This window comes from Sus scrofa, chromosome 1 (genome assembly GCF_054392235.1).
Source record: "Sus scrofa isolate SSC_HxYL_T2T_F1_AM1 chromosome 1, Sscrofa_HxYL_maternal_Yorkshire_Landrace_v2.0, whole genome shotgun sequence".
Taxonomy (NCBI): Eukaryota; Metazoa; Chordata; class Mammalia; order Artiodactyla; family Suidae; genus Sus; species Sus scrofa.
The window spans coordinates 65,820,491-65,845,352 of NC_139383.1; the positions used below are offsets into that span (position 1 = coordinate 65,820,491).

Genomic DNA, 24,862 nt, shown 5'->3' on the forward strand with positions numbered 1-24,862 from the left:
CAAGAGCCATTCTAAGAGGTATGAAATTTTGGATATGACACCAAAAGCACAAGTAGTGCAAATAAAAATGAGTCTATTTCAAAACAAATACAAATTTTTATCATAATTTTGGTAGGCTTGTTTCTTCTTGGTGAAGAATCTTTGGAAAACTTTGATTTTTCTCTCTTTGTGTCTCTCTAAAAAGCAAGATTAATTTGGGTACTTTTTTGGGAATAATATTCATCACCTGAATTACAATGATGCCTATTTTGTTTTACAATTGTCAATTAAAACTGACAATTTCATGACAAATACAACATTTGGATGGTGCTTACAATATGTCAAGCACTATTCTAAAGCTTTCCACATACTAACTCATTTAATACTCTCAACAACTCTAACAGATAAGTACTATTATTATCCTCATTCTACAGGTGAAGATGCTGTAACTTATCTTCATTTTACAGGTGAAGTTCAGTAACCTGACCAATGTCACTGAAGTAGTAAATAGAAGACCAAGGTTTGAATCTAGGCAATCCAGATCCAGAGACCCTGATTGTAAATACTGCTTATTGTTTATTTTTTCTCCCTTTCCTAAATCGACTTATTTCTTGCATTTTATTTGATTTCAAAGCTCACATGGCTCATTCTCATAATCACCTAGGTTCATTTATCAAGCTCTAAACAGTCTTTTTTGTTTCTAAGAAGCACTGTGCACAGCAAAGAACTGAAAATAAATGTGGAGGAAATCCAGAACTTCAGAACTTTTTATGTTGTGCTGACTATCAAGAGGTCAAATTAGAAACTGAAAATTCATTGTTCTAGGAATATTAAAGTGCTTCCTTAAACAAATGTAGATTTTATTTATACATTGTATATAAATTAAAGATCTATTTTTAAAAGCTGATATACCATCTTACTTATGCATATCGCTTTTTTGTGTGCACAACTTGTTTTGGAAATCAATTTATTTTCAGAGACTGGCCATAGTTGCAGCAGAGGAATGAAAATATATGTATATATGTACATTAAATACATATTAATATATAATTTTTCATTCTTCTGGACTAATGAATGTGTGTATATATACATATATGTAGTATTTATAATATAATTATACATTATATAATATAATATATACACACATTAGGTTATATATATATAATATTTTCTTGCACCTGTGGGATAAGCACACATTGAAATAGACAAAGATGAGATCTGAGTGTTGCTTTCTATGTACTGGATTGGACACTCAGCTCTTTAACCAGAGCTGTAAATTTAGATGTCTTTGTTCGGTCTGCTTTTTGGTTCAGCACACATGGACCAGCCAAGCCAGGGCTGCGGAAAGCACTCTCACCGCCCCTTTGAGAGCTGCCAGACTGATTCCATGTGCTTCAAGCCAGAGGTAATGTAATGTCCAGAGTCTTACTCACTGAGCCAGTCAACCATCCTTTCAGTCTTGGGCTTTCTGGCCACTGCTAATCTGCAGACCTCACAGAAGTCTCTAGACAAGGGAGGTTTTGAACATGCACTCCAGCCTCAGCAAAGAGGCCTCTGGTGCATGCAGCCAGGCAAAGGCCCACACCCCTCCTTTATATGGGCCTTGCTCCTAGGGTGTTAGACAATCTAAACACGGACTTGACTATGAAAGTCAGAAATCACCACAATCCATTAAAAACTACAAATAAGGAGTTCCCGTCGTGGCGCAGAGTTTAACGAATCGTACTAGGAACCATGAGGTTGCGGGTTTGGTCCCTGCCCTTGCTCAGTGGGTTAACAACTCAGCATTGCCGTGAGCTGTGGTGTAGGTTGCAGACACAGCTCGGATCCTTCGTTGCTGTGGCTCTGGCGTAGGCTGGGGGCTACAGCTCCGATTAGACCCCTAGCTGGGGAACCTCCATATGCCACGGGAGCGGCCCAAAGAAATAGCAAAAAGACAAAAAAAAAAAAAAAAAAAAAAACTGCAAATAAAACATTTTTATAACTTTTTCCTAATTTTGCAAACAAGTGATTGTCCCGCAGTACAAATATTTTCCGATCCCTAATAAAGGTAAACTTTTTCACTTCTGTTTTGCTCAAAGGGGCATGAGGTTTATGGACACACCACCACTTCAAAGAATTGCCTCTGTTCGCCTTTTTTAAACCAGTTTCAGAGTGTTAAATTGTTCAATTTAAGCTACAAATACAGTTTTTATGAAGGCCTTACTGCACTGTTTTCCTTAGACTTATTTAAAAGGGTTTATTAAAAATGTGTTTATTATCCTTCAGAAATAGAGAATTCCCCCAAAAATAAGTTTTGCCCCTTTTAATTTTCCGTTACCAGCAAGCCTTTTTAATAATATGCCCTAGAATATTACCTTCAAAAATACATTTAAGCCACTGTATTTGATTATATCAACTATTGTATTAAATATTCCCCCAAATACTATCTTTCTGGGGGAAAAAAAATCACCATTGCTAGAGTGTTCAAGTCTAGAGCTTAGAATCTTTAGTTGTAAAAACAGTTTGATTCCACAAATGTCTATTGCCACCGATGTTGAAAAGGTAAAGACACAGCCTTCATTTTCATTAACTCACAGTCTCATTGGTGAGATAAGAGACAAATAACAATGTGAAACAAAGGGATAATAAAATCCAGGCTTAAAATAGGAAGGCTATTGTGACCATGTCTATAAGTAAATATGTTAATTTATAAATGGAGAAAGGTAAACCTGAAAGCTGAATGAACATACTAGGAAAATCTGCTTTCTGGCTACATCTCTGCCATAAGGATGTTTGAACTATGCAAGGGGCACAGAATGGAAATTGAATCACCACTATCTTTTGCCAACAGGGGAACCTTCTAGAACACATCTTCCAATAGAACTTTCTGTGATGATGACAATGTCTCTATTTGCTGTGCACTGTTTCATAAGGGCAGCCACAGGCCACCTGTGGCTGGCAAGCATCTGAAATGCAGCTGCTGTCCTTAGGGACAGGATTTTCAACTTTATTTGATTTTAATTCATTTTCACCTAAATAGCCACGTTTGGCTAGAGGCTACTGCTCCACAAGATGTGTTCAGTATCACTTGAGCAAGAAATTGCACCGTTGCTCTCGTGCTGGGAAGTTGACAGCCCTGGAAGATGCTCAGCCTGCAAGAAGAGCACAACTCTAGAATTTCACATCAGAAAATGGTCTCAGATTTGCCTCTATGAAGTACCTATGTAGTGTGGTCTCTTGATCAGTGTTTCTCTTAATCAATATTCCTCTTCCTCAAAGTAGAATGATCTGTGTTAATTTTCCACTCTTTAGCTGGGAAATGATAAAGCAAGTTAGCTACTAATTAAATTTTTTCCATAAGGCACAAATGACTTCACAGGTTATTGTAGAAGAAACTAAAACTTTTTAATTTTTAGATTTATTTATTTATTGTCTTTTTTTTTTTTTTTTTTTTTTTTTTGTCTTTTGAGGGCCACACCCGCAGTATATGTAGGTTCGCAGGCTAGGGGTCTAATTGGAGCCACAGCTGCCAGCCTACGCCTGAGCCACAGCAACGTGGGATCTGAGCCACATCTGCGACCTACACTATAGCTCACGGCAACGCTGGATCCTTAACCCATTGAGTGAGGCCAGGGTTCGAACCCGAAACCTCAAAGTTCCTAGTTGGATTCATTTCCACTGTGCCATGACGGGAAGTCCATTTTTTTTTTTTTTGAAAACTTTTTAATATAAAGCATTAAGAAGATGAAGATATATGTGGTTATAATCATTTACACTTGGGAAAAGGTTTTCTTGCAAACCATAACTATACTGAACATTTCTGCCACACCCATAGAGACATTTTGAACCAAAAGGATTTAATACAACATTACAGGCAACTCTCAGCTACAGCCTGGGGGCATTTATGGCAAATCGCTGGCAAAGGTATTGCTTCCTACTTGGGGACAGTGAGGTTATCAGAGGAGTGTTTGCCACATGTCTTCATGTTCAAAGTATTGTTTTATGCATCACAGGTAAAGAACATGAGTCTTGAAGGCTGGAAGAGGGCCAAAAAGATGTGAATCTCTGGCCTCGCTTTGAAATGTTTCCCTAAAAGCCTGTTCTAATGAGCCAAGCAAGGAGAGCCAGCCTCCTCGGCTCCTGCACGCACGGCAGACATTGCTAATGAATTGTGCTATTTTTTCCCCAGTGATGGTCTCAGCACAGGGCCCCACTAACAGTCTATCGGGATTGGCGCTTGCGCTGAAACCTATTTTCCAACTCCTGTGTTTCTGTGTGTACCTTGGTCTTTCTGAAGTGTGTCACAAAAGTGGTAAACAAGTAGCAAGGTCTCATTACATGTTAAATTGTGGGTGAAAAGCTCTCTGGAGAATCTGGGTACACTTTATCAAAACACATCAAAAGCAAAGTTTCCTTGGTGTTTTCCACAAATTGTTTCTAAGCAGGCAAACCATCTAAGCTCCAAAAACAGCAGGAATTATGAGTTGAATCAAGGAATTTCCAACCAATGGGGGGGGGGGGGGGAATCTGTGAAGTAAGGTTTTTAGAATCAGTGAAACAGAAATTTTTTTTTTCTTAAATCTCTGGGGTCTGTAGGCTTGGGGAACTTCAAGGTGATATTACTATAACATTTTTTTTTACAGTAGAAACTATAATTGAAATTTACTATATACAAGGATAACTAAAACTCAATCATTTCACAGTCTCCCATTCCTGCCTGAGGATATTGGGGGTAAATAGATTTCTTGGAAACAGCCACTGACTATGGCTAAATTACATCTTACCAAGTAAACTCATTGGCTTTTTAATTACTCTGCTGATGTACACACATGCTGTAGCCACTACCTCATGCTGAAATGATATTGATTCAATTTTTAACTCTGATGCACCAAGGGGGGAAAAAAAGGCAGAGAGTGTATTTTATTATTTTTTGGTCTTTACTTCCTAAGTAAGAGCCAATTTTTAGAAGCACAGGTATAAGTTTATTTTTCAAAAATCTGTCTCTACTGAAAGTGTCTACATCTGATATTTGCTTTAGATGGGTCTATTGTGTACAAGCAGTAGAGTAAGAGTCACATGATCACCGTCCTCTATAGAATTGTCACAAAAAAAAACCAGAGGCACAGACAGCAGAAATCAAACATTTAAATAAAGAAAACATTCACAGGTAGAAGTACCCATGCACAAAACTATATTAGGAAATAAAACCAAGGGGAAAGGAAGCTGTCCTCATTTGGTGTGGAGTAATTTGAAATTTTTTAGCAATTTAAGCATAATTAAAATAGCTGATTTTCCTTAAAATTAGGATTTAGTCTCAGGTTGACAGCATTAAAAATATAGTGCTATTTTTCTTTTGGAAATCACCCCATAACTGCCATCCCTGGGCTTGTCAAGTGCCCTTGGAATGGTTTCTGATCATCTTTGCTGAGAACTTCATTTCCTTTTCGGTGGCCTATTTAGTCACAACATTGTAGCATGCTGGCAAAGCAAAATGGGGAATTGGAGGCAACTAATCGCTTAATTAAAGTCAAAAACCTCAGGTAATTCAGGTCAACGAGGGCTCTGGGTGTCAGTTACTCAGACAGTTAGCTCAATCCTTCATTTCAATAGAGTGACCCTATTCATTAATTATCCTTAATTAATAATAGTGCCAGATCTATTCATTATAACTTTTTAATTTGCTTCTGTATGGTACTTACCATTCTAACTATTTTGGTTTCAGCTTTTAAAAAGCCAAATTCTTGAATATTTATATCAATCATAATTGAACAATAAATAATTTTATGTCAACTAATTGCCTGTTCATGACCCGAGCCTTATGCATAATGAAGCAGAGCCTCCTAGAAAGAACAACTGGCTCAAAACTCAGGTCAAGTTATTGTTGCACAGACATTAACGAGTTGAGTTCAAAACTAAGGTTTCTCTTCCCCATTCTAGCATAAAAGTATCTTCACAATCTGGCCCCAGTTTACCTCACATGCTCCATATCCCACCAATCCCCTGCCTTCAAGAATCTGAAGCCCAGTCATTCACAAGAAGCTTTTCATTCTTTTTTTTTTTTTTTTTTTTTGTCTCTTTAGGGCTACATCCGAGGCATAATGAAGGTTCCCAGGCTAGGGGTCCAATCAGAGCTGTAGCCACCGGTCTATGCCACAGGCACAGCAATGTGGGATCTGAGCCACGGCTGCAAACTACACCAGAGCTCACTGCAATGCTGGATCCTTAACACGCCGAGTGAGGCCAGGGATCAAACCCACATCCTCATGGATACTAGTCAGCTTTGTTTCCACTGAGCCATAAAGGAAACTTGCTTTTCACCATTTTCTAAACAACCCATGCTGGTGCTTGACTCTGTGCTTTAGCAACCCTGACTGCCCCCCTGACCGTGGGAAACTTGTATTGATGCCTTGACACCTGTACTTTTGTGCATGCTCCTTTTCCTACTCCCTTAGCACTCTACATCTCTATTATCTGTCTTAACACACATGCTGTTCCGGTCATCAAGTCCCTCTCCTCCACGTCCTTGTGAGCTTGTTAAGGGACACAAAGCTGTGGCAAACTTTAAGAAAACATTTGATGAGGAAGCCAAGGAAGCCTAGGATGAAAAGATGATCTAAGAACAGTGAAACATGCTTCCTCTAGGAATCATGAGGATCTGGGCTATTTGGCACTCTAGGGTTCTCAGATTTGGCTAATGCAGAGCCTGGGCTAGCTACTGAATCCCTGGGTGTGTGGTGCAAGTATTTCCCCATCATTTAGTTGGAGCTTAACCACAAGGCTCTCTGGTAACCCATACCATTCAGGCACAAGTACAGTAAACTGAACAGTGACATAAAGGAATCAATATATGTCTAGAATGAGTATTATTTAAACAAAAGAGAGTAAAAGTATGAGTTAACTCTAAAAAATGGAATCTTGACCCCAAACAAATTCATCTAATGTAGACCTAATGCTTTGTGCCAGAGGTGACAACAAGCTAGATAGCGAGAAATTGAATTTCTCTTCCTCCTTGGTTCCTAGGACAGCAGCAGGTAGCTAGAGGACTTGTTCCTAGGACCCTTTTCCAATTAAGTTCTGTTGTGAGACTTTATACAACCTATCGTTTCTCTACGTTATTTTTTGGCTGTGCCTGTGGCATGTGGAAGGAAGTTCTCAGGCCTAGAATCAAACCCATGCAATAGCAGTGACCGGAACCACAGCAGTGACAACACCAGATCCTTAACCCACTGAGCCACCAAGGAACTTCTGTTTTTCTACTACACTTTTGATGAAATTTATTTAACAGAGTGGTAACAGGGGATAATTCACTAATCACATTTTTGTGATTTTATTGCAATATGAATTATATGTATTCATGACTCAGATGGCTCTATTTCCTATAGCACCAATATATGTGGACTGTATAAGAAGGTACTTTGAATGTAGGTAAATTTCAATGTGGTATGAATTACATAAATTAAGGAGCATGTGGCCTGAACCAATTCAAAAATAAGTTACATATGATTTTATTTGTCTGCTACATTAAATAAGGAATGTATGTAATTATAGAGGACATTTCCAGAACTGAATTATGACTCACATAACCAGCATTTCATTGATGTCAATTAAAAATGAATTGCAGGAGTTCCCATTGTGCCTCCACAGTAATGAAACTGACCAGCATCCATGAGAATGCACATTTGATTCTTGGCCTCACTCAGTGGGTTAAGGACCCAGCATTGCCCTGAACTGTGGTGTAGGTCGCAGACACAGCTCGGATCTTGTGTTGCTGTGTCTGTAGTATAGGCTAGTGGCTACAGCTCCCATTGGACCTTAGCCTGGGAACTTCCATATGTTGCAGGTGTTGCCCTAAAAAGACCAAAAAAAAAAAAAAAAAAAAAAAAAAAAAAAAAAGAATTGCAAAAATATCAGTATGGCAAGGAAAGTTTGGGTGCTGCTATAATAAATATTTTACTACCTCTCAATATTCGTGGTCCAATATTCACGTATTATTTTCCCTTTCCCTCACATCTCCATTCAATAAGACAAGTTCTACAATCCTAAGTGGTGGAGGCACTATTACATAATCATCCTTCTACAGCCAGGAGACACTAACCTCCAGTTCATTCCTCTGTGAAGTAACTTGGGTGACCTTGGCAGCTCTATCGAGGCACATTCCACTGAGCAGCCAGAGCCCCAACAAAGAAATACAGAATCCTGGGAGGGCCCCTATAGCAAATTAACATTCAAGGACCCTTTCTGAAGTGTTGAAGGTTTCCAGTCAGCTCGATGATTTTTGCAAAGATCAGTACAAATTGTTCAGAAAAATCACCTGGAATATTCTGTAGGGTGTTTCTGATATATTTTAGTTAGAGAGTGTAGGGTGTAGTTAGGGTGTTTCTGATGTATTTTAGTATTTCATTGGTGTTTCAGGTATCCATGTAACCCCATTAATAGCTTAAAACCAGAACAGTGAGTCATTTCTCATCATTTTGTGTGTTGACTGGTTGGCTCCTCTGCTCATCTTGACTGGGTTCCCTGCGCAATTACAGCTGGTCTGGGTTGGAAAGCCCAAAGTGGCCTCACTCCGTGGCTGGCAGTTAGTGCTGATGGTTGGCTGGGGTGACCAGAACTCTCTCACCATATAATATTTTTTTTTTTTTTGCTTTTTGCTTTTTCAGGAACGCACCTATGGCTTATGCAAGTTCCCAGGATAGGGTCCAAGCAGAGCTGAAGCTGCCGGCCTACGCCACAGCCACAGCAACTGGGGATCCAAGCAGCCTCTGCAACCTACACCACGGCTCAGGGCAACACCGGATCTTTAATCCACTGAGTGAGGTCAGGGATCGAACCAGCATCCTCATGGATACCAGTCAGATTTGTTACTGCTGAGCCACAGAGGGAACTCCCAGCATGTGATTTTTTTATTCTAGGGTTCTACAAAGCCTGTGGTCTCAGGGTTCCAAGGAGGTAAAGGCAGATTCTTCAAAAAATCTTGAGATCTAGGCTCTGGAACTCATATAATTGTCACTTATGCTACATTCTATTGGTCAAAGCAATTTACAAGCCAAGTCCAGCCCAGATTCGACAGGGTGGGGAAACAGACTCTACCTCTCAGTAGTCAGAGCAGCAGAATTACATCACAAAGTGGCACAGACCAGTGTGGCATGGTTCATTAGAGGCCATTAATACAACCATCTACTGCAGTAGGAGTCAATCTTAACTAACCTAAGAATAGTGCCTATCCACCCCTCCAAAAAGGAATGTTACTTCTGATTTCAAAAACAACTAATATGAAATGAGACTAAATTTTATGTACATATTCTATCTACCATTGTCTAAAACTCACACTTAAACCATGTTACTTAAAAATTTGCTCCCAACATACTAGCATGGTTCTACCTACACTGAGGAGAACACCAGATGGTTGGGAATGATCTTTTATACCAGGAGCTACAGTAATATATTCACTAGACAAGAACATTCAGGTGGCATCAGACTTAGATCATGACAGGGGATGTGATCTGGAGACATTTCACAGTAAAGAATCAACTGCAGGTGGAGGAAGCAAACTTTCAAATTCAAAGCATTAATTATTTTTTCTATATATTTATTTATAATGTGTAACTTTAAGAGGATGGCCTTTTAATTAATTATGCCATAAAGTCTACTAAGGAGCCTTAAAATGATAGAGAAGAGCTGAGGTTTCTGTGCCTATCTCTTGAGGTGTCAACAATGGCCTGTATCATCACATGAAAATAATCCTTAAAAGAATGTACCAATGAAACTTCTGCAATAAATGCCTCGAAGAAATGATCAGGCTTTATCTAAGTAAAATGTAACTGATCAGAATTCTGTACGGAGTACAACAGTAACACATTTTAGAGGTTACTTAGTAAGATGAAACCATTCTTACAGAGTCCTCTAAATTACTGGCTTTATCAATATAATATATAACACCTGGAGTTCCCTAGTGGTCTAGCAGTTAAGGATCTGGTGTGGTCACTGCTATGGCACAGGTTCAATCTCTAGCCTGGAGAACTTCCACACACCGTGGGTGCAGCCAAAAAATAAGGGTATACATATACTTAATATTTCATTTAATGTGGACCAATGATAAATCCTTTGCAAATAGATTGCTACATTAATTTCCCCATTTTAAAGCATCAAATGTAATTTCATAGACTTTGCAGCTTAAAGAATAGAAAAACACTAATTCTAGTTAATCATGGGAAATGTCCTTCTTTAACCTTTGGTGATAGAAAAGGAAACAGATTGCTGGCGGGTAACACTTAAATTTGTATTTTATTTGCCTAATTTTCAATTTCCTTCATGCCATGTAAATAATTATACATGCCAGATCATCAGATAGAATAATAATCTCACTTTTCAATCATTCAGTTATTCAGTAAACCAACCTTTATTGGGTACCACTTTTACAAAACACTGTATTCAGCCCATAGGATGATGTGGTAATGAACATCACCGTGACAGAGTTTGCGCAACCACATTGTGTTTAAAACCACTGCTGTTTGAATGTACCAATGAAACTTCTGCAATAAAGGCAGAAGTAACATCTTTTCATCTGCAATATCAAAGTTTACTTGGGAAATTCAGCTGAGTTGAGTGGTGGACCTGAATTCCGTTGCTATGTTCCTGTACACTCAAAGATCGCCTTCCCCTCCATTTTCTATCTTAAAGCAAAGTTCAAGTCTGAAATCTGGTAGTAATCAATCAGATTAAAGATGTGCTGCTCCATTTTATTTGTTTAAATTTTTTTATTAAAGTATAGCTAATTTACACTGTTGTGCCAATTTCTGCTGCACAGCATAGTGACCCAGTCATATATACATTCTTTTTCTCATACTATCTTCCATCATGTTCTACGCCAAGAGACTGGACACAGTTTCCTGTGCTGCACAGTAGGACCTCATTGCTTACCCATTCTAAATGTAATAGATTGCATTTACCAACCCCAAACTCCCAGTCCATCCCACTCCCTCCCACCTCCCCCTTGGCAACCACAAGTCTGTTCTCTATATCTGTGAATCTGTTTCTGTTTTGTAGATAGGTTGATTTGTGCCATATTATTTTAGATTCCACACTTAAGTGATATCATAGGGTATTTGTCTTTCTCTTTCTGACTTACTTCACTTAGTATGATAATCTCCAGTTGCATCCATGTTGCTGCATATGCCATTATTTCATTCTTTTTATGGCTGAGTAGTATTCCGTTGCTATGGTATTTTTAAAAAATAACCAATGCTTGCTGTGGCTGTGGCATAGGCCAGCAGCTATAGCTCCAATTAGACCCCTAGCCTGGGAACCTCCATATGCCAATGCAGAACTCATGGAGCAACTTTATGGGTTGCAAATTATTTTCTGTAACAAAAAGCTTAAAGTCTAGCTCTCCAACTCCCCGCCAAAAAAAAAAGTGGTTTTATAAGTCCACACCTGATGTTACTGGCCAGCACAGTGCCACCACCCCTGAGACATCACCACAATACAAGGGATATAAAGATTCCCTTTATAAGACTCCCTCAGTGTTTTCTAAAAGGCTAGGAAAAAACCTATGTGCACAGAACACACTGTAATCTCTGCAAGGTTAAATGGCCTATAGAGGAAAACTCAGCCTCAATGCCATGATTTAACTGAATTACCCAGCCAACACACACACACACATACATACACACAAAATTGTATCATTTAATAAGGCCTTGATTTTTTTAATTAAGTAAAACAGATTTGTGAAGCATCAATGCTATAAAGACTAAGTGGCAGTGGAGGGGGGTCAGCCATGGTTCTAGGAATACTAAAACACTTATCTAACCAAGCAATATTAAAATGTTCACCAACAAAGGAGGAGATATTATCCCCTAGATCACTATGTACAGGATGATATCCCTTTTTTTCATGTAATCTAGTTGGCAGACCCTAGGTTTTTTTTTTTTTTCTTTTTATGGAACTTTATAAAGATTCCATAACTAGGTGTCAAATTGGAGTTGCAGCTGCCAGCCTACACCACAGCCACAGCAACACCAGACCCAAGCCACATCTGTGACCTACACCACAGCTTGCAGCAATGCCAGATCCTTAACCCACTGATTAAACCCACATCCTTACAGACACTATGTCAGGTTCTTAACCCCCTGAGCCACAATAGGAACTCCCAGACCCCAGAGATTCTAACTTTCAGGATGGGAGACTAAGGAAAGTGCAACTACAACTAATTTGAAATAAGGCAAAGAAAAGAGAAGCCTCATGAAGTTGAAGCCAGAGCAAGACATCCAAACTCTGAGAGAAACAGACAGTGACCAAGGAGTGATGCCAAAGATAAACATCCATACTCACTAACTGGTATACAGCCAGCCCTGTGTGTCCCAAAGATGTGTCTTTCCCTTTGCAAACCTGCCACCCTCTCCTGGGTTCCACTTGGGGGACCCCAGTGGCTGCCAACCTGCTTGGCCCTGTAGCCCCATTAGCCCCTCCAGACCAGCAGCAGGAGGCAGAGCTTGCCCTCAGTCTGTGACTCTTCTAGCTAGTTCTACATGTCAGAGCATTCCATCATTTGTCCTGTGTTCATTTGTTTTGATTCTTCAGCTCCAGCCCATGCCCAGGACATACCACATTCACCACGCTTGCCAAACTTCTGCTACAGCTTTGTTTCTCTTGATCCAAATCCAGCCCTTCCTTTAAAGTCCAGATCAGGGATCATCAGTCCCACAAAGCCTTCCCCAATGATCCCAGACCCTGCTCTCCTTCCTACTCTGAGCTCAACCAGTGCTTTCCATCAGAGTCAGACCATGAACCCTTAAGCTTCTTCACAACTACCTGCTTGAACGTCTATGATTGTCATTTCTGAACCATGGAGCCCTGTGTGTGACCTAGGCCCACACACAAAGAAGCTGTTTATTAAATATTTATTGTTTAATGGAATGACTCTGAGCCTGTATTTCAATTTCTACCTCAATTCCAACTTCCCCTTCAAAGAACCCTTCATGATCAGAGCAATAAAGTTTAGAATCATACTTCTTCTTTTCCACCTATCTACATATAAATAGCTAATCTTAAACAATAACTTACTGGAGTTCCCATCATGGCTCAGAAGTAAAGAACCAGACTAGGATCCATGAGAATGTAGGTTCGATCCCTGGCCTCGCTCAGAGGGTTAAAGGATCCTGCCCTGCCATGAGCTGTGATGAAAGGCACAGAGGTTGCTCAAATCCTGCTTTGCCTGTGTGGCGTAGGCCGGCAGCTGTGGCGTAGGCCAGCAGCTGCAGCTCCGATTCAACCCCTAGCCTGGGAACTTTCATATGCCACAGATGCACCCTAAAAAGCAAAAAAACAAAAACAAAAAACAATAAGCAATAACAGTCTGCCTCCCCGAAAGCTGTCATACTACCAACTAAATGTTTACAATGCACATACATACCTAACTAAAGGGTTAATGCTCAGTGAGGGGTTTATATAATTCATTAATTGTTATATTGTATCCTTTTATCTAAATCATTAGTGTCCTGCTTAGTCAATTGAAACATACAGCTTTGATGTTAAGGCTGCGATCCAGAGCTTTATTTCTGGTATATGTTCTATTGAGAAATGCAAGTGAGAAATCACCAAGCAATGAGAATTGCTCTAGTGCAACTCACTATGCTGCATGCTCAAAACCATGACCCCAAATTCAGTCCAATGACTAACATACATAACAAAGCACAACAAAATACAGTAGTGAGAAGGGCACACAGTTGCGAATCAAAGTTATATGATTTCCTTAGTAATAGCTCTAACGTCCATTGTGGATTGAGTATCACATCCACCTTCCCAAATACTGTTATTTTTTAAGGAAGAGGGGGGAAATTGGACAGAAGGAGGAATTAATTAGAGCAGCCAGCTAACTGTCGACCAAGGGTAGGTCATGTTTCAGTAAGCTAAGTGTTTAGTCTGAAAAAGATTACATGGCATTTTATATCGAGACTTAATCATGAGCTAATGGGCATTACAGTGAGAGTAATGGTTCAGAAGGGGTAAGGTTTTTTCTTCCAATTATATAATAGAAATTAAAAGTGAATTCATTTAACTTAACTCACAGTATGTACACTGTCTCTTCACTTTTGGAAACGCCACGCATTCAAACATTCTCAGCTTCTCTTGCTACTCACAGTTTGGATCTGCAAAGAAAACTCAGACCATATAAAAATGGCTCAGCTAATTGGACCCATGTCTAGCTACTTTATCATTATATTGTCTGGTAAGATTTCAATGGCATCATTAATTAGGTATCATGCAAGTAATCTAGTATAACCAGTAAGCAGATCAGAAAATAAACATGTTGTAGAATCACTGATATCAGCCTATCATATGTAGAAAATCTCCGTTTCCTTACAAATTCAAATTCGCTAATAACCATTTATAAGAGGACCAAGCTTAAAAATATACATACACTTTATTGCTCATTAGGCATGCTGCCTAATTTCTAAAATCTATCCTAATTTCTTTTAAGTCCCAGGAAATAATGCAGGCAGATTTAGCAAGTAAGTGAACAGGCCCATAAAAACCAAGGAGTTCCAAAGAATGCTTAGAGAACAGAAGATGAGACTCGAATAGAATTTGAAAAGAAAGAAACAAAAAAACAAAAAACCAGAAAAAAAGTCAGAGGACATGAGACAGTGAGTTCTTCCAAAACTGAGAGAATAACTTGTCTGGAGCATTTCGGTCTCCCCTCAAAGAATTTGCAGAGTAGAGGCCTAGGAAGGTCAGGGCCAGGGAGACTGCAATAGCAGGAAGTAATGAGTAAGGGCCAAGTACAGGTTTCAGTGGCAGAAGAGTCAAGTAAGGATAAATTCCAGTATCATTTCTAAGGCAAATGCTTCTATCTGCCTTTAGGCATGCTTATTTGTAAGCACAAAGTGAGCAAGAGTGCCAAGATTTCTGACCTTGGCTGTGGTGTTCTCAGGAACCATCCTCAGGGAGTTCTGAGCACCCGTGCTTTCCCCCATAAATGCGCTGGGGGGAGGGGGAAGGGCGGGGAGGACAAGCACCCTGGGCACAGGCAGGAGACTCATGAGTTCAGGACAGAACGTCTCTTTCTCTTGCTGACATCCTTCCTGATCTGAGGTTCCTTCTAAAGTCGGCCAATGTTTCTGAAACAAGGCTATCACATTTCTTTGCCAGTGTTTCACATTTCCACCCCCACCCCACCCCAGGGACTTTGATAATAAAAGTCATAGGGGGAAAATATATGGTTGGTAAAGAAATATTTTAAAATAGTGTGGATGGCTCAGTGTTTGTGGTTAGTGGATATGAGTTTTAAAAAAAAATAAACAAAACACATGCCATTTCATAGAGACACATCAGGAGCCCAGTCCTGCTATAACCTAGGCCATTCGGAAATAAGTCAATAAATAAAAAAGCAATGGCATTTTTAACCACATATGCTAACTAGGTCATCTAATAATGATGACATGATTCCAGTCATGCCAGGGTATCATCTACTCATTATGATTCAAGTTATGGTCGATGACATTGATATAACTTAGAAGAGTATAAGATAGAGGGAATATTTCATAGTAAATAGGCCCAGAACGATTCCCCTTGGAATAGTAAAGGGACAAATTGCTTCAGTTTTCATTTCCATGGCGCTAAATTTGTATTTCATGTGAAGGTCTGTAATTGATGACTGCTTACTTGTCAGGGTGAAAAGGGATAAAAAAATAGATTATTATTGTCAAGTTTGTTTGTGTTAGTGTCTAAAATTGTAAGCAGCACCCAGAAGTCTTTGTAAATAGCACACAGATATTTTCTTTTTAAAGGAAACAAAGCACTGGACAAAATGTTGCAAACCAAAATCCTCCACATCACCCAGCTGATGTGGTTTGTGGTTTTTCTTGGAACAATGACTGCATCAACTAACAGCAAAACAAACCTCAGCGCATCCATCTAGGATTAGTCCTAGATTTTCTCAAGAGCTTTACAGGATTGTAAATTTTTGATTTATTTATTTTTGAGAATATAGAATACCTGCAGTTGTTCTACATTTTGGTATGCTTTTTTCAAAAAAGAAAATTCTAAGTTGGTTAACAAAAGCATCTCGATGTTGCTATACTTAGTAAATAATTTAAAATTCATAATAATTACTTCCATATGCCAAATTCTCCTCTTCCCCAAATTCCCAATTGCCCCTCATTATCTTAGACAGTCCTATTTCTAAATTTCTCTTGATGTGTTGTAGATACTATTATGTCCTACTTCTGAGAATAATTCATTACCATTCTGTGTATTGAAGTATTAATTTATATAAGCAAAGGGGTAATCACATTTAGTTAAGAAAAATAAGAAGCTATTGTTCTAGTGAGTATTCATTTTGATCCCTAAGTACACAAGAGGTGTGTGTGGGTGTGAACTAAATAACAGACAAATCTCCAAATAACTTTCCCAAACACTCAGTAGGTTGATTTCTCATATTGTGAAAATACTACCATTTTAAATGGTTTAAACTCAGGTCTACTTATGTCTCACACTATGAAAGCACTATCATTTTAAAGGGTTAATCCTGAAAATTATAAACTCTTTAGTGACTTTCCACTCAATACAGCAGTATTTCTCAAGATTACAATGGTTTAAAAATGAAAGAACAATTTGTTTGAAATTTCAGATTCACTATGGAATACCACTTTTGTAAAATACAGTAACAATGACTATTGCAATCACATCTGACGATTATGAAAGTTTCTAAATGCTTGTTCCCATTGTCTGTATCATCTCACTGCAGACCAGCTATCAACAAACAGTAGTGCTGCTTTAGCGCTTGGTGCCTGGTACCTAAAGGGCAATTTCTAAGTCTTCCTCAAAGTTTTATATGTCAACATGGCTAGACCAAGGTAGCCAAATATGTGGTCAGACATTATTCTAGATGTTTCTGTGAGGGGTTTTTTTAGGTGAGATTAATATTTATTTTTTTATTTTTTTGTCTTTTGTCTTTTTAAGTCTGCACCCATGACCCCTAGCCTGGTAACTTCCATATGCCACAGATTCAGGCTAGGGGTTGAATCAGAGCTATAGCTGCCGGCCTATGCCACAGCCACAGCAACTCCAGATCCGAGCCGTGTCTGCGACCTACACCACAGCTCATGGCAACGCTGGATCCTTAGCCCACTGAGCAGGGCCAGGGATCAAACCCACAACCTCATGGTTCCTAGTCGGATTCGCTTCCACTGTGCCAAGATGGGAACTCCCAAGATTAATATTTAAATCAGTAGACTTTGAGAAAAGCACATCATTCTCTCCACGGGTGGGCCTCATCCAATCAGTTGAAGGCCTGAATAGAAAAAAAGACTTCCCTCCCCTGAGGAAGAAGGAATTTTACCAGCAGACAGCCTTGGAACTTGAACTGCTACATCAATTTTTCCATAGGTCTCCAGCCTGCTGGCCTGGCCTGAAGATCATGGACTTGCCAGTCTCCAAGATCATGTAAACCAATTCTTTAGGATAAATGTTAAAATGATACATAGATAATAGATGATAGATGCATAGATACATAGATGATAGATAGGTAATATACATCCTATTATTTTTGTCTCCCTGAAGAATCCTGACTAGTACACATTCCTGATGCTCCACTTTCCTATCTCTCCTTCTCTTTCCTTATTTTCTCTCTAATTTCCTTCACTTGGATACCTGGACATTGGATTGCAAAGTCTGTTTTCTCTCAGGGTAGGAAAGTATTATCTCCCATCAGACCCCTTTGTATATGTGGAAAAAATTAACCTTCAACTGGGGAAGATCATTCCACACACTTCCTCCAGACAAGGATAAACACACACTCACACTTATAATCACCTTTGGGGAGTTCCCATTGTGGTTCACTGGCAACAAACCCCACTAGCATCCGAGAGGATGTAGGTTCAATCCCTGGCCTCACTCAGTGGGATAAGAATCTAGTGTTGCTGAGAGCTGTGGTGTAGGTAGGCTGGCAACTGTGGTTCCAATTTGACCCCTAGCCTGGTAACTTCCATATGCCACATATTCAGCCCTAAAAAGGCAAAAAAAGCACACACACAAAAAAAATCACCTTTGTTTTCATTGCTTTCCAGCTCACGTCTAGATATAAGAACCAGTTGGTTTTTCCCCCATAAAGAATGGGCTACAGCAAGGATCAAACCCCTCCCCTGCATATGTACAGAAATACATATTCTCAGTTCCTTCCTACCCACTGCACAGTTATTACTTGAAGACTTCTGATTCCCACAGTAACTGATTCCTGCATGAGGAACAGAAGGAAACTCTCCCTCTGACACACGGGTGCTAGAAAGCCAAGTCAGAGTACCTGCCCCTCTGGCTTCCCCATCAAAGTTGCTTCTTGCTGCTGTCATCTGCCTTCCTGAATAACTGCTCCATCCAGTGCTGTGCACCTTGGTGGCTTCCTGCTCACAGCTCCCTGCACTGCAGATTCTTCTGCAGCTGAAGGAGCTGACAAGAGCTCACCTCTTTCACAAAAGCTAACCAAACTATAGCATGCCTAACAAAATAACCACAACTTTTAAAATACATGTTACCAGTTTCTGAAGGCCTGCTATTGAGTGCTTTGAGTGATAACACCGTGTTTGTGTTTTGAAGATTCAGAAGTTGTATTAAATATCCCAGTTAAGGGGAAACATAGATACATATATAGATACACATATACATACATATACATAAACTTAAAGCATATTTATGAAGCCCCTAGTACGAGCAAGACAGTGTCTCCAGCACGGGGATGTTCTGCCTGGTTTCCTGTGTATTTCCTCACCCTCCAGCATCCCCTAAAATGAAAGCATGATCTGTTTTTCAGAGGTGTCAAAAGCAATAAGCGTGTAAAATAGGAATTGTGGTTTATTCAAAGTTTTTCTCAAGGCAGTTAAACAAAGGATTTCTTAGCCCATGTGACAACCACTGGAAAGGTTTTATCGTGCTACTTATTTCACAAGCAAATACTGAACACCTAAATGCCAGTCACCAGGCTGACTGATCAGGAAATAGAGAAAATGGACACATTTTCTGTCCACCAGCTGCTCCCAGTCTAAGGCAAAGAAAATGAGGATCCCATTTTATTTCTCCAATTAAAGTTGTACTACAGGATAATCTTTTTCACAGGTTCACAGGACTGGAAATTGCGGTGCACTAAGTAGCCACTGCTAACTACAGCAAAAATTATATAGATAGTAAGAACATCAGGAGCCTGCATCCTCTTTGGTTCTTTTTTCCTTTTAATGTGTCCTCTTTTGGCTCATCTCTTTGTTTTTTTTGTTTGTTTGGTTTTGGGTTTTTTGTTTTTGCTTTTTAGGGCCACACCTGCAGCATATGGAAGTTCCCAGGCTAAGGGTCCAACTGGAGCTACAGCTGCAGGCCTACACCACAGCCACAGCACTGCGGAATCTGAGCTGCATCTGCAATCTACACCGGCAACAACTGGATCCTTAACTCACTGAGCAAGGCCAGGGATTGAACCCAAGTCCTCATGGATACTAGTCAGGTTCGTTAACCACAGAGCTATGAAGGGAACTCCATTGGCCCATTCTTTGAGATTGTTTTTTTTTCATGAGCTGTGCAAGTGTTAGTATAGGTGGAAGAAAAACAAACAAAAAGCTCAGCTGAGTCATGAAATGTGCTAAGGAAATTCCATGATGAAATCGAGCCATTCATTCATGAATTGCATAATGGCCTAGCTTGTTAAAAAATAACTTTGCAGAGTTCCTGTTGTGGCTCAGCAGCTTAAGAACCCAACACAGTGTCAGTGAGGATGTGGGTTCAATCCCTGGCCTCCCTCAGTGGGTTAAGGATCTGCCATTGCCGCAAACTGTGGTGTAGGTCACAGATGCCGCTCAGATCCGGTGTTGCTATGGCTGTGGAGCTGCAGCTCCATTCCATAGGTTGCAGGGGCGGCCCTTAAAAAAATAATCACTTTGTGAGTGAAGGTGGGGGTTGGACCCAAAAGAAATTAGACCTGAACACTTCCTTCAAGCCATGTCTTTTCCAGCAGAAGAGCTTACAGCTTACATCAGTGTCTTTTATGCACTCTGTGTCTTTGACTCTTCCATGTGTTTGCCTTTGTACTATAACAAAATGGCATACAGTCTAGACAGATGCACACACAAAACTCATTAAGAAATGTCTTGTGGTGAAATATCTGCTAAGATGCAGTGCCCAGAGTGAGCAGCCGTGGCCAACGTGTGAACAGAGCAGGATCGAACATTCCCACCGTTCAGCTACTCTCCACCCTACTGTATTTATGAAATCATGATTTCTCAACTTGACATCTTTCAAGGCCATTTTTCTTTTTTTCCTTTGGTTTTAAATTTAAAAACTATCGTAGGCATTAGGTACAAGCAAGAATATTGAAATCTGTCATAAGCTCACATAAAATTTTGCCTGTCTAAATCCTGCCAGTTTAGAGCCAAGAGTTTGCTTTATTGACATGACTACCTTGTGAACTTTGTTTCTTGAGTCACAGCATTGGATGTGCACAGGGGCACAGGAGTCTCCTGCATCTTTCCACATCATATTCATTGCTTGACCAGAGCTGAGCAGCGCTGGCTCTAGGCTCGGGCTCCCTGGGCAAGGCTGCCCCCCAGCCAGTCATCATGCCTTTCAAATCTCCAAGGAAGAGATTCACAACTTCCCTGGCTATTTGTGACACCATCTGGTATCTCTTCTAGATGAAGCCATCTCTAGGCAGAACAGAAGAATGTTTCTCTGACTTCTATCCCGACCCCCTCCCATAGGTTTCCCATCTCTACATATCTTTACTTGCAAAACTGAACCCCCCAAATCCATCAATTTATCTATTTATTTATTTAGTCTCTTCAGGGCCGCACCCATAGCATGTGGATGTTCCCAGGCCAAGGGTCAAATTGGAGCTGTAGTGGCCGACCTATACCACAGCCACAGCAACGCAGGATCCAAGCCACATCTGTGACCTCCACCACAGCTCACAGCAACACCAGATTCTTAACCCACTGAGCAAGGCCAGGGATTGAACCTGTGTCCTCATGGATACTAGTTGGGTTCATTAACCACTGAACCATGACGGGAACTCCCAGAACCCTGTCAAACCTAAACTTGTAAAGTAAGATCTTACCTACCAGAAGTATTTCCATTTGAATAAGACACGCTGTAATATCCAAAAGCTTCCACCGAATACAGAAATAAATCTCTAATACCAGACTATGTGTAATATGGAATATGGGAATGATATTTGGAAGAAGGGCATGACATTTTCCCCAGGCCCCTCAAGACACAACATGTCAATGGCTGTGTACGACACCTATGCCATCTGTAAGAGATTTTTTTTTTTCTAGGACAGTCATAATCCAAAATATTCCATCCATCTGTCGGATCGTGTGTCAGACCATGTGTCTCAATTTCTAGTTCAGAAAATATGGCCCTGGTACCAACGTCAGTCCTCTTTACAGTCACTTCTACCCCAAATGTGGCTGGGTTCTTATTGAGTTTTGGGGCCTTGTCCTTAGTTGACATGAGGAAGGCTGCTTACCACCTTACAAGCAGATCATCCACCTCACCTTACTCCTGAAGCTAGTGCTAACTTACTGCTTCTGAAGCTTTTCTGCTCTTGCTAAATTACCCCTGTGCAGAAGCTTTTCTGCTCTTGCTAAATGACTCCCGTGCATTTGGACTTCCACCTGAGCGAGCCCAGTCTCTGGCACTGAGAAGCATTTAATAAATATCTCTTATGGAAGCAAATGTCAGTGTTTTTCCTTTTCTTCCCCTCATCCCTCTACCACCAGGAAGAGATGCTCTCGTGGATTTCTAGAACTTAATGGAATCTGCAAGAATGATCTATCAGGAAGATTTCAATGGGAGGAGAAGAAAGATGAAGGCTTCCCTTCCACATGACACAGATCTGAATGCTCCAGCAGACATGCGGCTTCTGAACATGTGAGGGCATTGCCTGTGGGAAAAGTGACCTTGATCTCTCCTACATGTCATTTAGAATCATGAAAGCAGATCCCAATTTGAGAGGTGATTAGATTAGCATAAACAGTGCTCTTGGAACATCAATTAATTACCTACAAATATTTATTCTATGGACTGCACTTCCCTGGAAGCTGTTTTGGCCAATGTGCAGAGGATACGGCTCTGCCCTTTCTAGGTCTTGGGCACCCAGTTTGTTCTCTGTATGGATCTTGATGCCATGTGGGTATGAATGGACCTGAGCAACATGAGCTCAGGGGGTCCTTCTGAGCTCACCCCCAACTTTGGAAGGCACTGAGAGACCCTAATCTGGGTTTCTAGCACTTTTTAAAGACTTGAGCTAAGTGAACATAACTTGTGCTTAAACAATAATAATCCAACATGAATTTGTTCATTTAATAATTAAAAATGCCTTTATTGAATCCCTACTATGTGCCAATTACTAGTCTTCCTGCTAGGGATAAAGTAATGAACAAGATAGATGAGGCCACTGCACTCATATAATTCACAACCTAGTGCAAGGAGGCACATTTAAACATACAAGCAAAGAAATAAGTAATCAGAGGAACAAAGGGAGAGAAAAAAAAACGGTCCTGGGACTCCATCCTGTACCACAAATGAGCTGTGAGATTTGACGAAGGTGAGGAGGAGGCCAGAGTACTTTATCTGCCTTAGGAACCACTGAGGGTCCATGGTGGCCCATGGAGCCAGCTCTGCTCAGGACCTCAGGGTGAAGAGCCACTTATGCTTTGGCCAGAGTCTTCTCCTCTCCCTCCAGATTACACACGCTGAGGAAAGAGGACATGGAGGTGATGGAGCCCTTGGAATTCACAAACAACTTAGCCAGTTCTCTGGGCTGGAGTGGAGAACAATGGTTCTTATCATTTGTTGGCCCTGACTTCTCTGGGATGTGATCAAAGTGATGGGCTATCTACACACACACACACACACACACTCTCTCACTCTCTCTCACTCTCACTCTCTCTCTCTCTCTCTCTCTCTCTCTCTCTCTCTCTCTCTCTCCATGTGCTGGCAAGGAGCTATGACTAGGAACTGCTGCCTGTCCTATGGTTCAGAGCATGGTGTGTATTGTACAGGCTTATCCTCAGGGGATCCTCCTGAGCTCACCCCCAACTGTGGAAGGCACTGACCCCTCACTGAGAGACCCTAATCCAGGCTCCTTCAATCACAGCACAATTCAAAACCTAAGATCAAAACCTCACCAAACATAAAATCACAGAGGAAAAATAGCCTTTTGTATCCATGTCACATCACCCTCATTATCCATCGGCATTTACTAAAGGCCCACCAGGATCGGCTCTGTGCTGGGCCAGCCACAGAGTATCAAGGACTTTAGTCCTGACTTCCAGGAACCTAGGAAGGAATTAGGGAGATAGAACTCATATGTAGAAGTGATTATCACTGAAGCGCTAAAGAAGAGGAATACAACTACAGAAGCACAAGAAAGGAAATATAGATGAGTATTTTTCAGTCTCAGGATGATGAAAGTCTTTCTAGGCACGACACCAAAGACAAAAACCATTACTAATAATGTTTATGGCAACGAGTATGTTAGGGAACCATTAACGGAAACTGCCCATCTTGGCCAGGCATGATAATAGCCATTTGCAGGAGTTGTCTCACAGCAGGAGGCGCTAATATGGAACACAGTGCTGCCCTGAAAACTAACCAGGAGGATTTGGGAGGGGCCGCTAGGAAGGAGAAGACAACCAACCTCCCATAATCCTTGGTGCTGGAATCCATCTTGGCTGAGAGGTGCGAGCACCACCAAGAAGGACCCTGAGTCAAACCAAGTACTGGCCGAGCAAGACTCGGTTGGCCAGAGACAACCCAGAAATTAACCCCCTTCCCATAAGATTGGAAACTGTGAGCCACATGGCAGAGCAGTTCTCCTGGGTTCCCTGACCCTCCTGCTCTCTGCCCTGGAGACCCTTCCCAATAAAGTCTCTTGCTTTGTTAGCACTTGAGTCTCCTCAGACAATTCATTTCTGAGTGTTAGACAAGAGCCTATTCTCAGGCCCTGGAAAGGGTCCCCTTCCTGCAACAAGTATACCAATGATGACAAGAATAAAAACTGTAGACTATCAGTTCTAGGCCCACTCTGGGCAGACACAGCCCTCCTAGTGACAACAAAGGCAAAGAGAGCACTCTAGACAAAGAGGAGCGTGAATCACTGAATCCTGACCCAACCCCCGTGCATCTGGGTACCACCACCTGGTCCTGCCTGAGGTTTCAGATGCGGCCACATCAACTGGACAAAAGCCTAGCAGGAGGAATCAGGAGTACACAGCCTCCCAGACATGTTCAACCAGACTGCTGATTTACATCTTTATCCAAAATCAAACTTGCCTCCTCCATTGGCACTTCTGACTCCAGGCCACCCTCTCCTTGGAGTACCCCCCAGGAGGTGACCTGGACCCTCCTGGGCAGTCCCTCAGTGCTGCCAGTCACCCACGATGGATCATACAACCCCTTCTATGTACGACTGTGATATTGTGGTTTATAAGAAACACACATTTGGTCTTTGTTTCCATTTCTGGCACAAAGCTCCTAAACCTCTTAGAATTTCATAAGTGATGAAAACTGTTGAGGTGTCTTTTGTTATGTAAATGAAGGGACAGTTAGAAAGTACCTAAGCATGGGGCTGGTTTCCAGAGTAGCCCTGGGATTTCAATAATCACCATGGGATTAGAGGGTCTGAACTACTGGTCTCACCCCAAGACCTTCTGGGAGGGGGAGGGAGCTGGAGATTGAATTCAATTACCATGGCCAATGACTTAAGGAGTCATGCCTATATAATGACGCCTCCATAAAAACCCACAAGAATAGGACTTAGCTTTCATGTGAACACGTGGAGGTGCTGAATGAGCGACTTGCCCTGAGAGGACAAGGAAGCTCTGCAACCCTTACCACTTGCCACACACCTTGCCCTGAG

The 24,862-nt window shown here is 40.9% G+C and overlaps 2 protein-coding genes across 7 annotated transcripts in view; one reads left to right on the forward strand and one right to left on the reverse strand.

The window, feature by feature from the left end:
• The window catches only part of LOC102160801 (uncharacterized), a 1,256,521-nt gene that overhangs the window by 1,225,285 nt on the left and 6,374 nt on the right, over positions 1 to 24,862 (forward strand). For 2 of the 5 annotated variants that reach the window (XR_014806240.1, XR_014806261.1), the window contains one exon: positions 21,720 to 23,140. The exons of the other annotated variants lie outside the window; for them this stretch is intronic. The gene's annotated coding sequence lies outside the window, so the exon portion shown is untranslated. Of the gene's footprint in view, positions 1 to 21,719; positions 23,141 to 24,862 lie in introns of those variants that run through there. 5 annotated transcript variants of the gene reach the window in all.
• The window catches only part of LOC106508906 (uncharacterized), a 352,985-nt gene that overhangs the window by 237,718 nt on the left and 90,405 nt on the right, over positions 1 to 24,862 (reverse strand). The window lies entirely within an intron of this gene.